This window comes from Dipodomys spectabilis, unplaced genomic scaffold (genome assembly GCF_019054845.1).
Source record: "Dipodomys spectabilis isolate Male_0828 unplaced genomic scaffold, ASM1905484v1 ptg000009l, whole genome shotgun sequence".
NCBI classification, from domain to species: Eukaryota; Metazoa; Chordata; class Mammalia; order Rodentia; family Heteromyidae; genus Dipodomys; species Dipodomys spectabilis.
This window is the reverse complement of record NW_024870686.1, coordinates 18,615,971-18,633,582: the sequence shown is the minus strand read 5'-3', so window position 1 is coordinate 18,633,582 and position 17,612 is coordinate 18,615,971.

Here is a 17,612-nt window from a genome sequence, read left to right as displayed (position 1 = left end):
TCTACACCCATCCAAACTTACATACTACTATACTTATCATTTTAAATGCATTTTGGAGGGAGGGGGACAGAGGCATTTGGTAGATTAACTTCACAGAACATCTTGAAATTTGCTCTTAACTTTAGTGCGTTATCGTGTTTCGGAATCTAAAGTTTAGATCATAAATGAAATGGAATGTGAGACTCTCCCGCCACCTCAATTTCTCGGAAACATTTATCCGTATCACAAACGTGAGAACCATTTTGAAAGGGTTAGCAGTCCATGACCACAAGTCATTGGCCCTGCAAAGGAACAGCTGATAACGAGCACGGAGATGGATGCAGATGCTGCTGTACGTAGAGGTGCCTTTAAGACTTCTCTTGTACTGCAACCCCTAGTCAGTGTTATTGAATCTGGTCCTTTTCATAACTGAATATCAAACATAAATTATACTGTAACATCCCTATAGAACTGTCTGAAGTCATAAATGAGGAAGGAAGGAAGATGTTCTCAATACATCCCACATCATTAACGTGTCAAATCTCTTTTCCCATTTAAATGAAACTGGGATGTTTTCCAACTCTTCATTCTGATGGCAAGTATCATTGCCTCTGTTGGAGAAGGAGGGAGTTGATGTAGATCAAAGAACTAGTTTTGTGTTTCAACTAATCTCTTCCTCTCAACCAGCTGTCCTCCCCATTGCCCTACAAACTCTACTCAGAAATTTACACATTCATGCACCTTATTGAAGCCTAGACCCTTGTTGTAGCCATTTCTGCAAAATGAGCCAATTTAAGATTGAGAGATAGAAAAGAAAAAAAAAAGGTTAAAGAACCATGCCCAGGCCATAGAAATTAGACTTCAAAATGGAGCTACAGTAATTTCCAAATCATTTTACCTGTCAGGAAAAAAATTACATGTAATAACCTTAAGAATTAGTCATTTTATCTCAATGAGTGTGAGCTAAAGAACTCTGAAGTGTAACTGTCTGACAAGGAATCTAACAATGTAGAACTCTGTTTATACATCATAATCTAAACAACATCACCAATATCAATTAAGTTATTTCTGCGCACGTACACAGCTGTGATTTCAAAGCAGTATTTCCGTGGATGACTCTTCAAAGGTCATCTTACGAAGTGGAAGATAGATCCTTAGAGAGGGCCCATGGCCTACCTCCCTTGATACGGTTTTATGTTTCATTGACTGTATTAGCATTAAACTCTTTAAGACTGACAGGCTGCAGTAGGGGGTTCCCAGGTGGATCATGGGATCTGGAAGGCCAGCTGTTCCTTAGCTCAGATAATTCTTCTTTTGGAGATTTACAGATCCGTTTGCATTTGTTAGACCATGGCAAGTCTTTGTACTGCCCAGTCCTGATGTTTTAAAGGAGAGCAGCTTAATAATTTATTAACTGCAACATTTCCTCTGGGTTTTATCTGTGTGATGCCGTCGAGTCACAGAACATTAAAAATATGAAGAACTTTGCAGAGGCACATTCTTTCAGAGAGCTGTGGCCTTTTTGTTGTTGACGATGCCAAGGACTCCTCTGAGAGAGCACTTGTCGGTTTACGTGGTTGGAAATGCAGCTAAAATGAATGTTCCACTTTGTAAAAGATTGGTTTGCAATATCAGTTGCCAGTTTCCTAACAACTGGCCCAGACCTACAAGATAGTTAGTAATGCAGTGACAGTAAAATGTGATTCGAGGTCTCGAGACATGCCTGAACTGTCTGTATGCTTCAGTGGTGAGATATGCGTCTACTATTATGCAACTCTGTGCCCTCACATAGGCGACACACTGTTGTCCAGTCTCTGCACCTGAGTAAACTTGGTCCATGTTTATAAATTTTGCCAAAAAGTCTGTTTTCCATGAGGTTTCTTTCTGATCCTCTTCAAAATGGATATTGCTTTTGTCTTATTTGACACACTGATGATATTTACAAGTCCTGCTGTGCAGGGTACTTACTGGGTTTTGTTTTGTTTCTGTTGTTGGGGGTTATTTTGCCCAGTACTAGACTGGCATGCCAGAATACCCTTGCTGTATTCCCCTGGTAATCCTTGCATGGACCAGTGGTGCATCTTATATGTGGTAGATGCTTTTTTCTTAATACATGTTAATCCTCCTGCCCTAATCCCCCTTTTCTGTGTTTCTTCTACTCTTCTTAATAGCATGTAATTATTTAATGATATCTTCAACCCTTTGTGTAACCTATTTTAGTATGGAAAATAATTATGTTTGGAGACTATTATGTTAGGCTGGTATCAAATAAACAATATATCTGTACTTGTAAATAACTCCCCAGTGTACAGAATATTTTCTCATATGTATTTTTTTCTTCTTTTTGAAGTGGAGTCTTACTAAGGGCTCACGTTGAATTTGTAGATTCAAGTGATGCTCCTACCTCAGGCTCCTGAGTAGCTAATACTACAGACCAGACAGGTACCAGAATGCCTGGCTTTACTTTCATATAGACCATTTGACCATCATGTGAAACCTCTAATCATGTCTATGGCTAAAGAGAAAGATGGTAGTCTCTTTTCACAGATAAAGAGGCCCAAAGAAGTCAATTTGTTTGTATGAAGTTGTTTCCTAGTACACTTTAGAGCTTTAAATCAAAAGCAGATGTTCTATAGATTCCAACAGGATTCTTCCTTTCATGCACACTTTTTTCATCAAATAGTTACCAAGTACCCATTGTTTGGCTTTGAATAAACAGTCAAATAGGATACTGTCTAGCCTCAACTCTGGGTGGGGAGGGGGGGAACATCATAATAACCTAGCTACAGAGCTGTTGGAAACAATAGTACAGCCATGTTGCCTCTCTATCCAGACTAATATGCAATTAAAAGACAACATTCACTTTCAGTAGCTGAGCAGATTCAATAAATTTAATGGCATTTAATGATTACTCAGCTTGTAGCATCTTTTATTCAAAGGTCAATGCCAATGCACTGTATAAACTATGCACTGTGTTTATAGATGACACAGACATCAGATTGGAAGACTGTCTACACTGAAGAACTAATTGGTTTTACCCTGTATACAGTTGGCAATTAATAAGTGTTTATTGACTAACTTCTTAGTAATTTCTTCTCTGTTTCTGAACATGCCCCTTTTATCATTGTTTCCTTCCTCTATAAGATTGACAAAAAGCTAGTTATGAAATATAATTGAGGGAATAAAGCATCATATTTAATTTAAAGCCATTTCAATTTGTTCTTCAGTCAAACAAATTGCTCAAATATTTTGTTCCTTCATCTTAAACAGATGCTTCAGAGAAGAGAATCTGACTAGACTTTTCCCATTTTGAGTTAATTTCACTTATAAGTCAACTACAAGTATTCTCATGTTTCTGAATACAAGTATTCTCAAGTAACCAACTTGAATGACTAGTTAATCTATTAGGTTCTTTTATATCACACTTTCAGTCTAAGGGGTATGGGATTTAAACAGTTAAGGGTAATTCTTCCTCAAGGCTGTTTTATGTTGTCATAGCCACCTGCTCTATGTACAGAGCTGAGGTAATTAATAAGAGGCATTAACACATCTAGTATCACTGGGGAGAGGAGAGGGAAACCCGAACGCTGTTGAATAGCTTTAACTGTGAAACACTAAATGTTGCCTTACTTGCCATCTTTCACTCTACCACCCAACTTGTGATCATTTCTGCAAGGTGAAATAGAAGGTAAGCTCACACCCCCCGTGTAACTTTAACAGGTTTAATTACATGTTACTTGAAATATGCATTTGGCTATGGTGGTATAATACAGCCACAGAAGCCATAGCCAGCGTTTCTGGAGAAGCAGAGCCAGTGCTCAGGAGGGGGATGGGAATTAAAAATGCAGAGTTGAAATGACAAGAGGATGTTGAGTAGCCAAGAGATGTGGCCCAAGGGAGATCAGAAGGACAGGGTAAGCCACTAAACATAGAGGAACTTTTGCAGAAGGGAGGACTTAGAAAAAGAGACAGTCTAGAGACGATAAGGAGACAGGGACACACAACAGAAAGAACTTCATTACACAGATTGAGTGGGAAATTAATTTATTAATAAAATGGGTTTCAGATTGCACAGGTCAAGCAAACATCAAGAACTTAGGAGGGACTGGCTTGGCTGACCCTTAATGGAGTTTAATGGTAAATGAGAAGAGCTGGTTGCATTGTAAAATTAAAGGGATAGAAACCAAATAAGAATAGAAATTTACTCTTTAATTGGTGATTGGTGAGATTTTTGAATGCCTATTTAAATAAATGATCCAATAGATAAAGAGAGTAAAGAAGAATAAGTGGCAGTTTGTCTTAGTGGGCTAACAGATATTATCAGAGTGTTTTCTCCTTAATGAGGTCCATTTCTGTCACTGAATCTATGCAAGCACATCATTAAAAATAAGTAACACAAAATGTCTTTTTAAATGACATGTTATTTCAGCTAAATCTTTACATCTGAATCCTGTTCCTTATTTTCCTGTGCTTGTTGACAAGTCATTAGGAAAAAGTGTTTCGTTCAATATTGCCTGTCATCTAAGAAATTTGTATAGCTTAAATACAGACTTGATGGATTAACAGTAGTTAAAAAACAAAAAGCAGAATGCTCTGTATGGTCTTGCATCTATCACAAGCCGTAATATATGTATCTTTAGACATTCGCAGTAGTAAAATAAAGAACAGGAGAAGAATTACAGATAAGACACTAGAGAGTTAAAGAAAATGAGACGGTTAGAACTGTATGAAAAATGGTATAGAAATGATCATCTCACAATCTAATTGATCTACCATATGTATGCTGCCAAAAGATAATTTTTTTATCTTAGCATTTATTTCATAGAAAAACACCATAATTAAATTACACTAAGTAGACATTGAGAAACACAGCTAATGGACTTTGGAGTTAACATTTTTAATATACAGAATCCCTTTTACATGATCTCTTGCTTTGATATTATTTTTAAATACCATCTAATATCCTGTTATGGATTTTTTTTAGTAGACTGGTTAACAAAATGTCACCAATCCATGAGCGTTGGCAGGAAGTCAATGACACTTTATCACAGAGAACTGCTGGCATGTTCATAATAATAATGATACCTCTGCCATGCATTAGCTGTTTCTTTCTGCATCTCCAATGTATTGCAACACTGTCACATGTCTTGCCATCTGAAATGTGGCCTACACATTGACCAGACACCATGCACCAAGGCAGAGAATAATTATAACACTTTTACAGCTGTAATCCTGGGGAAGAATAATTTGTAAGGACCTCATGATGATTCAAAACAAAATTTAGTAATAAAATAAACATTACCCTTGGGCTATTTCAAAACCTAGAGTGTAGTTATTAGGAAGGCCACCAGGATGTCCATGCTATCTTCAAGTGTTGTGCTTGGCCTGTAACTTCTCGCTGCTTAGGTTTTGTTTATATTTATTTCCCCAGGGAAGAAATCTGAGAAAAAATATATATATACTATTATTATCAAGATTTTACTAGGTGGCAAAAGAGCCACATTTATCTACCCTTTCCCTATAACTATGAAAGCAAAACTAACCTTGCACAGTTGAAATGTACAAATGCACAGAGGTAGAGAGGGAAGGAGGGAGGGAGAAAGGGAGGAGAAGTGGGAGGGAAAAAAGAGAGAACAGAGACAGGGATTGGAGGGGGCAAAAGTAACATGAATTAGCATTGGCCACAAATATATCAGATTGAACCCACTTAGTTTTGAAAGCAATAAGAACATACCCTGAAGTGACATGTTGTAATCGGCATCTAGCCAATGAATCGGAGTAGGACTTAGCCTCTCAATAACTGAAGTGAGGTTTTTATTGTTTTTGAAAGCTCTACAGGTTCAAAGAATTCTATGTAAACCATAAGAAAATAATTCTGTGTTCATTTTGGTTTTGCATTTTATTTTGTTTTTTATTGATACTGGATTATTGGATGTCTCTCACAATGGTTTGAAAAATGCATTCTGGAGAATCAACTGATTTTTAATGAGAAGTCCTTGATTTTAGACTTTAGATCAACCAGAGCTAGAAGATTCTTACAGCATAAACAATGGATTGCCTAAATTCCCAGCTCTCCTTTCAAGCATTTGCTAATGTGGCATTGACAATCTACAATTCCCAGACTGAGGAGAAGTGATAGAAATATTGGATAAAAAAAATACAAGCCAGAAAGATAAATTGTTTGGGTTGTCTTTTTGCAGGTTTGAGGTCACGATTCATTCATCTTGTTACTTTGCTCTATCCCTTTAGTGGCTTCAATTGCAGGATTAAATATTGAATGGTGGCAGATCATTCAATACATAGGCTCTCATAGCTTGGCATTAGAAGGCTTTTCATGCTTAAAATGGAACTGTGTGCACACAGAATGCCAAAGATAATCGTGCTGATGATCTAGTCTGTGAGATTAATCCCTCCACAATATTACCAGACAATTCTTAACACATTGATTTGTCTCTGATATGACACTTCTGAAACAAATGGATATACACAACGCATTTTAGAAGTAATACTAAACCTCCGATGCAGCCTATCTTTTTCAGGAAATTAACCCATTAAGACGTTTGTCTGGAAATTTCAATACATTATCACATCAATGTTTATTACTCACCTGATAAATGTAATTCTCAAATAAGCCAAAATGCTCTGGGGACTATTGATGGAAGATTACACATTTTTGTCCTCATAACTAAATATGAAGAATGAAAGTTCTAAAAGAATGCATTCTCTGAGGATATTTTACACCCTCCTATAGCCTGAGATAGTAGGCTTAAAATGCTTAATTTCTGCTCTCCATATGCATTTTAAGGGTCACCTACATACTAAATCCATTAAAGTAAGTACATTAAAGGTTAAAACTGTATATTTAGCCCATGGGCCCAAGAGACTTGAAGACTAATGGATATGATTTTTGAAAAATAAAAATGTTTTATTTATAAAACATAAAAATTAAAGTTTGACAAGGACCAAGAGGTCATTCCGTTTCTTCCTCTTCCCGCCTGTGCAGAAGCATTTTATTTCTCATTTATCTGGATAGTCTGAAGTGCCCCAGATGATAATTTTTCACTCCTTTCTGAAGTTGCTAAAATCTAGCCCTTCAAGGTAAAATTGTTTCTGGGTGGTTAGAGGAGGGGAAGATTTTTTTTTTTTTGTATTTTACTCAGGATTTTAATTTCTTTGATACTTAAGTTTGGCCCACTGTTTTTGAGAAACTATTGGCTTGGTTATGTAGAGGAGGGGAAGATTTTACCTAAAATTTTCCTTTCTTAGAACCAGTCCATCCATTAATTCTCCCCAGATGCTTGTTTTAAATCATTATAGTAATTCCATTTTGTACTACAAACATTTGTCATATTTCTCTTTTTTCCCTCAATGTAAGCACATTTGGAGTTTTCTCACTTTCTCATAAGTCATTCATGCTATTCCTTTCATCACCTGGATTTATCTCTGGCTCGCTTCCAGGATGTCCACATCTTTGTGGAATATGAGAGTTAAGTTTCTCCTTTGTGATGAAGTCTGTCTTGCCTAGAGGCAGTGGAAGAAGAATACAGACTTTAGAACCAGACAGCTCCAAGTTTGCATTCTGTCTGCCATTTAGAGAGAGACAGTCATCTCTGTATTAAAATCCTCTGTGCCTCAGTTTCTTTACCCATAAAATTAAGTTGAAATAACAATATCTATTTTGTAGGATGGTTGTCATTTTGTAGGTTTGTTTTTCTTGTGTGGCACCTGGATTTTAACTCAGGGCTTCATGGTTGAGTACAAATCCATCTGTGACTTCTTTTGAATCTGACCCAGTTTAAGTTGGATTTCATTGATGTATGTTTGTATATATGCATGCATGCATGTATGTTTTATATTCATTTATTTGTTTACCATGCTAGAGACCAGTCCAGGGCTTTGCATATGCTATGTGAGCACTTTACCACTGAGCTACATCCCCAATTTACTAAAGTTGTGTGTGTGTATATATATATATATATATATATATATATATATATATATATATATATATGTTGTATAATATATGCCTTATCTATCATCTATTTATGTCTACCTATCTATCAAATGTTGCTGTGAATTAACAATAGAAGAGTTAGCTGTTGTGAGGAAATAGGGTAAATCTATGTGGTCTTAACCTGAAAATAAGACATCCACAGAGCTGACTTGATTCAAGAAAGAAGATGTGCTGGTGGTTCATTCCTATAATCCTAGCTACTCTGGAGGTAGAGTTCTGAAGAACCCAGTTCAAAGCCAGGCTGAGCAGAAAAGTTCTTAAGACTCCATCTTCAAAGTAATCAGCAAAATATCTGGCTGGAAATGTGGCTCAAGTGGTAGAGCAGCAACTAAGCAAAACTCTGAGTTCAAATCCCGGTATTGGAAAAATAATAATACTGATGAGGAAAGAAATGTGAGTATAAGACAGGTAACAAGTATTTTTTTTACATACTATATATCAGATTCGGTAATGGGGATGGAGCACAAAGCAGTGAATGGAGAACTGAGAAAAAGGCAAACAGAATCCTATACTTCCTATATTCCAGAGACCATAGGAAGCATTTGTTAATTCCTGGATTATACAAATTTCTTCTACATTATAAAACAATTATCCAAGGCTGAGAAAAATAAGAATAACCCTTGCTCAGGGCCATACAGCAGCAAGAAATGAAACTGGTGTGCAAGCCCAGGCACCCCTTACAAAAGAATGCTTTATTCCAGTAGTGTACAAACCTCAGTGAGCACACAATCACCTCAAGGGACATGAAAGCAAGCAAGTTACCGGCTGCGTTGCTCAAGTCTCTGATTCAGTGGGTCAGGGAGGGACTTGAGGATTTGCTACCAGTGTGGGAACTGTAACTGAGAACCATTGTTCTATTTCTGTTCCGTGTGTTAGTAATTATCAGGTGGAGCTTAGGCCCAGACAAGCCCAGTTATGATTTCTTTTTCTTTTTTTGGGGGGGCGGGGTTAGTCTAAGGATTGAATCTAGGTCCTAATGCTTGCACAAGAAACACTTTACCACTTAAGACACAATTTTTTTGTTTGTCCTATATATATATATATATATATATATATATATATATATATACACACACATATATGTACATGTACATATATGTATATATATATATATACATGTGTGTGTTTGTGTGTGTGTGTGTGTGTGTGTGTGTAAGGTCTTACTAACTTTGCTCAGGCTGACCTTAAATTGGAGATCTCCCTACCTCTGCCTCCTAAATAGCTGGGACTATAGTCTGAACCACCATATCTGGTTTTGTATACATTTTTACATGATACATCTTAAATCTCTATTTTTAAGAAAAATCTGGCTTAGTGCAAGGAAAGGAAATTGAGCCTGAGAAAAATTGATGCCCTATGTAACCTATGAAAATAAAAACTCAAATATGAAGACATTAAAATTAGGTCCCTTTGTCTAGGACCAAGTTGGAAACCCTTTTACTATAAAATGAAAACAGAGGTTGGACCTAGCATGTAAGGTACTGAGCATCAAAACCTTTTCATATTAAACTTGAGCAAATAGAGTTCCTATTTTACTAAGATAACAAGGTTTCAGTTCATGGTCCTAGAGATCACATTCCTGAGGAAAACCTGCATACTGGGACAGGAAAAAACATACCATGCACACACCACACACACCCCTCCCCCCACACACACACCATTTTCCTGGAAATACTACAGTTGCAATTCAAAAAGCTATAAACAAACCACAACTTTTTCTCTATTCTTTCTTAAAAGTGTCTTGTATAAATACAGTATTTGTTAACTAACTTCCTAGTTCATATTTGCTAACCATAACTTCATTCAATATGAAAGGCAGGTCAAAGAAATATGTCAAGAGTCTCATAGTTATGTCTTTCCATCTTGGGTTCCTAGAAATAAACCACATGCAAATAGGTGTTGAACAAATACTTTCCATATACTCGATTGATAGGGACTTGATATTTGGTTATCAAATAAATGGCAAGGCACTACAGAAAGCACTTGGTCAGATCTTCTTGAACTTGACAACACCTTGATTACTATACAAAGTAAGTTGGGAAAAAATGACCTATACTTTAGCAGTTAAAATGGATAATTGCCAACTCTTCAGTTTAATTCAATTCAGCTCCATTCTGTTCAATTCTCTCAGTATAATCCAGGGAGTATTTATTGATTGCCTACTTAAGTTTACCCCATACACAGTCATAAATTTGGCTCTTGGGTGGGTAAGTACAGACCCCATCAGGTCAATGTGATACCCTGTGAACTATAAGAAGAGCATTTCAGCTTTCAGGTACATTTGTGAATAAGTTTATAAATCCTTGCATACAACCTATAATAACTATGTGGCACCTAAAGAAATTACTAGATCTCTAAGGACCAATTCACACCTTATTCAATATTTGAGTTATTAAGGTGAATACTTTTGGTAAAATATTTGGTGTAGAAAGGAATATAAACACTGTTTCAGAATACTTCAGTGATGCTATTTCATCTTTAAAGTAGACCACATCTTGTTTCTTGCTGGAAATAACCTCATCACTGAATTCCAAACATGTTGACTATTTTCTCATAGTGAACGCAACTGGGCAGGAGCTGGTAATATTGATTCCCATTGAATTAGCATCTGCCGTCAGTCAGTGGTATGTGCCATCTAGTATGATTTGTTTACAAGCACATGTTTTTGGATGTGAAAAATCAGCAATGAGAATTCTTGCATCAGTGATTGCTGCCATTTCAACTACCTGCTCCAAAGAAAACGTTTCCATTCTGTTTTTGTTTTTTTTTAACGGTAGACTAAGACAAAGCAACTTCCCCCTGTAATCTCTGTATTATGCCATGGCCCATTTAAGCTGTACAATGCACTTCTTGTTTTCCTTTTGTTATTACCTTCGTCGAAGATGGAAAATGTACCCCAAATTGCGATACAATAAGATCATTTTTGCATGCCAGTGTGCAGGTTTATGTATGAGATGTTATTATGAAAGGGGAGTTTATGGGCAAGTGAGTTTCTGGCAGCCTTTCACGTCACCTGTACTACAGGTGTACTTTCCTTTACTAATGTAAACGGCTCTCCATATACATTGTGTTTTCAACTTCTATAAACATTCCTGTATTTGTAGCATTTTGGTAAGGAAATTTATGAATTAACCAGCATTCCTTCTTTGCTGTTTTAAGAAGCAAAGTTTAGTTTTCAACGACCATTACCTATTTTACTTGGGTGTCTTGGGAGAAAGAGGAGACAGCCTTTAAGATATTGCAAATATTTCCTTTTATTTTCTGTCTCAATTTTCTTGGTTATACACTAGAGACCTTATGTAATGTTTAACATTTCAATTTACTATATGCATTTTCAACTTTCAGTATTTGTCATCTTGTTCCAATTTAATGAAAGCTTATTTGGCTATGGTTTTCATTGGAAAGCAGAACACACATACAACTTTCAGCAATAATATATATTTTTCTTTTTCTTTGGATTTGAACAGCTTTCTAAAATTTTCTGTACTGAAATTCTGGCAGAGTTAATTCTTCAACATTTGGCTGAGGGTTTGGAATGTTTTAAACATTTGAAGTGACTGGGATCAATTACGGTAACCTAAAATGGATAACCTTTAAGACACAAAACTCATGTTTTTTCTTAAACCAGCTCATTACATGACATCTTTCTGTTTGTATATCGATAAAACACTGTATGTTGGCTAAATAAGGCTCATTTCATTTATTTCCAAGTACTGTTGATATTGTAAAGCCAGCATATTACATATAACATTAAAGATATTTTTAAGATATAACATCTTTGTGGATGGAAAAAAAACAAAATTCAGAAGATGGATAAACTTGTAACAATTTAGTAGTCTAACAAAGTATAATAAATAGCAAGATCATGTATTTCAAATGAGTCTTTAAGAAATTCATAATGCAAGCATATTTTTAAGCTCTGTTTTTCTAATTAAGGCAGCTCTTAGAGTCTTCTTGTTCAGTCTCACTAGTGCTATTTCATTGCTGAAAGTCTCCTCCACACACGCCACGTAAAACCCCTGTTTCCTCAGAGAGAAGTTTACAAAAGGGGATTATGTAGTAATATCCTGTTATTTTTATTTATCAGGTTAATATAGGACTCACATTACACTCTTGGGGTAGGAAAAAAGCCAGGCATTACCAGCTTCAAGATTTGCCTTAATAAATATAAATGCAGACAACGCTGTGCTGATGGTAGGTAGTGGTTGTGACCCATGACGGGCAGATGGCTATAACGATGGAGAGAAATATTACAGCCTGAACATTCCTGCTTTTGCTCCAGTGGACTCAGAATACATTAGCAAGGTCTTCTCTCAGCTCAGAGGTTTTTTTTTCCCCTGATGATGGATTAGTGATAAACTCATATGCATGTTATTCCAGAGTTCCCCTGAGACTTTAGCTTTTCATGAATGAAAAGGTCATTTGTAAATTTCCTACATTCTTCCATTCATTTTACCATGGATCCAGATTGCTTTATATAATTTTATAGAGCTATATTGTCTTGGAAAGTAAGAAATTACAGTTGTCCTGTTTTAAGGTCCTGATTATTTACCAGTTTGGAAGAAACCTATGTTTCTATATCTGGTAAAGAGAAAACTTAGAGGAAAACTAAAATCATAGCATAAAACATATGCTAAGATATTCAGGAGGCTAGAAGTCTCTTTGCTCATTTTGTCCTAAGTGACTTTTGATAGAAGGCCAAACTTTGTACCAGATGTATGGTGTTTTATAATAATTACATGGTGCCAACCTTCCATCGCTTTCCACTGAGACCAATCAGCATCTGTTTTGTCAAAAATGGTTTTTAGTGATTTTTTTTAGGGCCACAAATTAGTAAAAGTACTAAGTGAGATACTAAGTCACATATTTTATTATTATTGTACCATGTGAATTTCTCTCTTTTATGTCATGAATTGCCTCAGACATAAAGATTTCCTTTAATAACTGAGCATAGTAGAGTTTGTTTCATTGATAATTGGGGGTAAAAATTTATTTAACATCTAGCCTTTTTGTTTCTTTGATTCTGTTAGCCACCATATGCCAAACTGATAAGGAATGGATAGAGAAATGAATGAGGAGAAGGTGCTATAGTCCTTTATTTCCATTTCCACTTACTTACTTACTAAGACACTTCACTCTTAAGTCCCCTTGTGTGTGATAAACAGAATTTACAGGTATTGATTATCAAAGACAACTAGAGATCTTAAGTGGGAGGAGATGCCAGAACCATGTGATGCACGGAAACCTGGTTCTCATTCACCTATTGACCTTTCTGGTGGTACATTAATGACCATTTGAAATCTGTGCTTGGCTCAAGTGATGGGCAAATCTCTCATTCTACACTCCATAGTTGCTCAAGTCCTCAAGCAATTGCAATTATTAAAACACCAAAATTCATGGGTTCCTCCCTTTGCTCTTCTTACATATTTAATTCAGAACTAAAGCAAAAGACCCATATTTTATTATTTCTGACTCAGTGCATAGGATAAGTAATCCTTCAGTGCTGTTTTGTTGCAGATTGAGTTCAGTGGCCACACTCATGCTAGGTAAATGTCCACAGTGTGCGTGCCTCAAAGCTCTGTCAAATAACTGGCTGCTATGACAATGACAACAATGTCTGTGTAGCTCTTTAAAGCTCTGTGAGTTTGCACTGGTATTGTACAGTATTCAGTTTTTTCAGACGAACATAGACATGACTGGTTATCAGAATAAATGTGTGCATATCCAGGGCTCAAAATAAATCAAGGTGGATGTAATGAAAAAGTTTTCAATGCTGTTAAAAGAAAATCTAGCATACTTTACCTTGGTTTTCTAGTGGGTAAGACTTGGTAATAGTTCTTGTTGGAAAATTTTTTTTAGCAGAATTGGGGTTTGAACTCAAGGCTTACAATTTCTAGACAGACAATCTATACAGCTGAGTCTCGCCTCCAGCTACTTTTTATGCTGGTATTTTTTAATAAGGTCTTGTTTCCTGCCTAGGTGCACTCCTGACCTTTAATTTCTCTATTTGAGGCTTTCTGTCAATTTGGCTTTGTCTTTTTCTTTTCTTTAAATTAAATTTTTGTTTTGTTTTCTGTTATGGGACTTGAACTCTGGGCCTGGTCTCTGTCCTGAGCTTTTTCACTCCATGCTTGCTCTGTACCACTTTGCGTCATGGCACCAGTTCCCATTTTCTGGTGGTTAATTAAAGATAAGAGTCTCATAGACTTCCCTGTTCTAGCTGACTTTGAACCATAACTCTCAGATCTCAGCCTCCTGAATAGCTAGGATTATAGGTATGAGCTACCAACACCTGGCTTTAAATTACTTTTTTAAAGTATACCTTTAGTTGCACAAAGAAGTTTAAATTGAACATGTCACTGATGATGTTGAGATGGAGGCTAAAGAACTTTTCTGCCTGGAATGGATGGTCTGGAACTGGATCCTTCCAATCTTACCCTCCTTCATAGATAAGATCATAGATACAGAGGAGCAAGCAGCAGGAGACTTCATTGGAATTTTAAGTGAGTAAAACTTCCTATTTGGCCCACTTGCCTAAGACTTTTCTTCTCTCACAATTATGAGCTAAACAAAGAGTTGGGAGAGAAAGGGTATTAATAAAATTTTGGTGAATCACATGGGTTTCTCTGATGCAATTGAGACTTTTGCAAGCCATATGATGGGGTTTTTTTTTCCTTGTATTCTTTATCTGACGAACATTCCCAAATTTTCATTTAAAAAATTATTGTCAAGGTGATACACAGAGGGGTTAGAGTTGCGTAAGCCAGGTGATGAGTACATTTCTTTTTGAGCAGTGCCACCCCCTCCCTTATTTTCTCCCAACTTTTTCCTCTCCCAACTTCCTTTCCAGCAAGCCATATGATGTTTGAGAATACAATTTCCAAAGCAACAAAGCCCTTATGGAAAAGTTATATTCAAATTTAGTTTTTCTCTAATGAAAAATTTTTGTTGTTCTTCCCTGGCAAATTTGATTTCAGAATAAAAGAAAACACAGAATCATAATGCAAATTTGTTTTTGGCCCAAAGCTGATTAGTCTTGGATATTTTTTTTCATCACAGTTCAATTATTTCCAAACTGTTTTTAGAGTTTCAGATTCTTGCTTTGATAGGATAGATTTTGTTCTAAAGACATGACACAGGGGTAATCCTGAGCATTTCTGAAGCTGTGCTATTCAATATTTCTATCATTCAGACACGGTTTGGCAAAGATGGCAGTTTAGTCAAGCGAAATGTACTTTAAGTCCTAGGGTTGATTGGTCAAGAATAAGATTTCTCCAGTGAGACAGTTTTACAAAGGCATAGTGACTGTACTTTCAAAGTTCAAACAAACAGAGCATAAGGAATTATTCTGAAATATAATGATGGTACAGTTGTAACAATAAAGAAAGTCTGTAATAAATAAAAGATGGTGCATCTGTTTTGAAAGACCTCTGACTGTTACACCTTGTAATTTGCTGCAGGCTTGATAGATTGTATCTTAACTGTGAGTACAAAGGCAAGAAGACAGTCCCATTTTCTGTTCATCTTGAAGATCTTTAGGCAGTGAGTGACACGAGGTATGATAGCTAAGAAAGGGAAATAGAATGGGAACATGGGATGAAATTCTGTTTAAGTATTATCTATTATTCTGAGAAGAAAATTAGCTTCTATCTGTTTCTCTAGAAGTAGTGGTGATCTTTGCTACAAATAAATACTTTCTTACCTGCTTTGGGAAAAAGGATGCGTTTGAAAAAGAGGGTAGAGTTGAAGAATAGGTTATTTTAGTATGAAGATTCTCTTTCTATTCTCTCTCACCTTCTCTCCCTCCTGTGCCTTCCTCTTTCTCTCCTTTCCTTCCTTTCAGCCTCCCTCCCTTCTTTCCCTTCTTCCCCTCCTTTCTTCTTTGTCTCCTTCCTCTCTCCTTCCCTGTTTTCCTTCTCATCTCTCTCACCCTCTTTCCATTCCTCCCTTCTTCCTTTTCTCCCTTTTCCTTTTCCTCCCTCCCTTCCTTTTTCCCTCTCTCCTTCCTTCACTTCTGTTTTGTCCTGGGGACCAAAGACTAGGCCTGTACATGCCCACAATATCCTGTACCACTCCTATCTACCCCTAGTCTCCAAGATTATTTTCCTAATCAGCAAGAAGAACTTGGACTTACCATCATTGTGCTTCACAATTTACTTTGTTTTTTGATCACCATCAATACAGTCTGATAACAAAAGATTCCTGATATTTTGCTTTCCCTTCTCTTCCAGTAAAAGAATCATCATAATCCTTACTTTATCCAGTGCAACAAAGTGTTATGAGGACTATTAAATATAAAATTCTTAACAGTTTGGTGGTGTGTAACCTAAAGATGAAAAAAAATCTATTGATGGCTAACAGAGAGATTTCAATCTAAATCTTCCCCAAGGTCAGTAATATTATTTTGGAATATGAAAAACTATACCTACAAAAGGAAGTAATTCATCACTTAAAAAAAACAAATTTGGAGTTTTTAATAAGAGCCACGCAAACTCAGACATCTAAGCTGTCAATAAGGCTTGCTGCAATAGGAAAAGACTATCACGATGTGACTCTTTACGGATCAAGTACAAATGAGGTTGACAGTGTATGCGCTGAGAACTGGAAGCTGCAGAGGCTGTATTTCCACTTCCTCATGTTGACACTTTGTGAGTGTAGGCAGTGCAGCCAGGCTGATTAAAAATGTCAAGCCTTTGTTCATGTGAACCACATGCTTTTTAAATCTGAATTCCAAGATCAAGAGCTCCAAACCACAGTACGCAAATAAAGTGTTTATTAATTAATGCGTTCTCTTACATTGTATTCAAACAGGGCAAACACTTAGGAAATTTCATCATTATTGTAAGCTTAGCACTGATTAGAATATATAGTTCCCAATCGTTGGAGGCTGAGACTTACAGCTACGTGCTGTGAGCTCAGGACAAGGCCAAGGTGGGATTTTCCTGAAGCTCTTCCTCATCAGGAGTCACAGGCCTGACACTGGCCCACAGGATGCCGTTTTCTTCATAAGTGGAATAGTGTGAATCCACAGGCAGCTGAAATTTGCCCCTCAGAAACCTTGTGTAAGGTGATACATCTTCCACTGACTTCTGGCCTGGCTCAATTGAAAGTGCATGAGAATTCAAACCCAGTACCCACAACCTGCTGAAGTGAATAGGTGTAGTTTACCACTCCCAACCAGAAGGCTTCCTCCGCTGCATCTCCTGTAGCTCCTAAAAGTAAAACCACCTTGAAGCCTCCTTGAGGCAACATTCCCTAATCTCACTCAGACACCTCCATCCATTCTAAGAACCACCTGTTGTCCTCACCATTGAGGTCACATAATCAGAGTAAGAAGGACAACCTAACTGTATGAGTAACTTGTTCCTTACCAGTCTTAGAACCTTTCCCTTTGCAGACTGCGGGATTGTATCTGAAGTGGTGCAGTGAGCTGGAAAAGACTGAGAGCTAAGGGGATACTAAGTGATAGGCCACCTCCATAGCTTTGGGTTCAATCCCCTCCTCCAACACACACACACAAAAGAGGAATACATTAAATTCATGTTGAATATAGGGAACTATGCCCAACAAAGAGATACCAAGTAACATTTGCATGCTCAAAAACTTGGTATCTATCAAA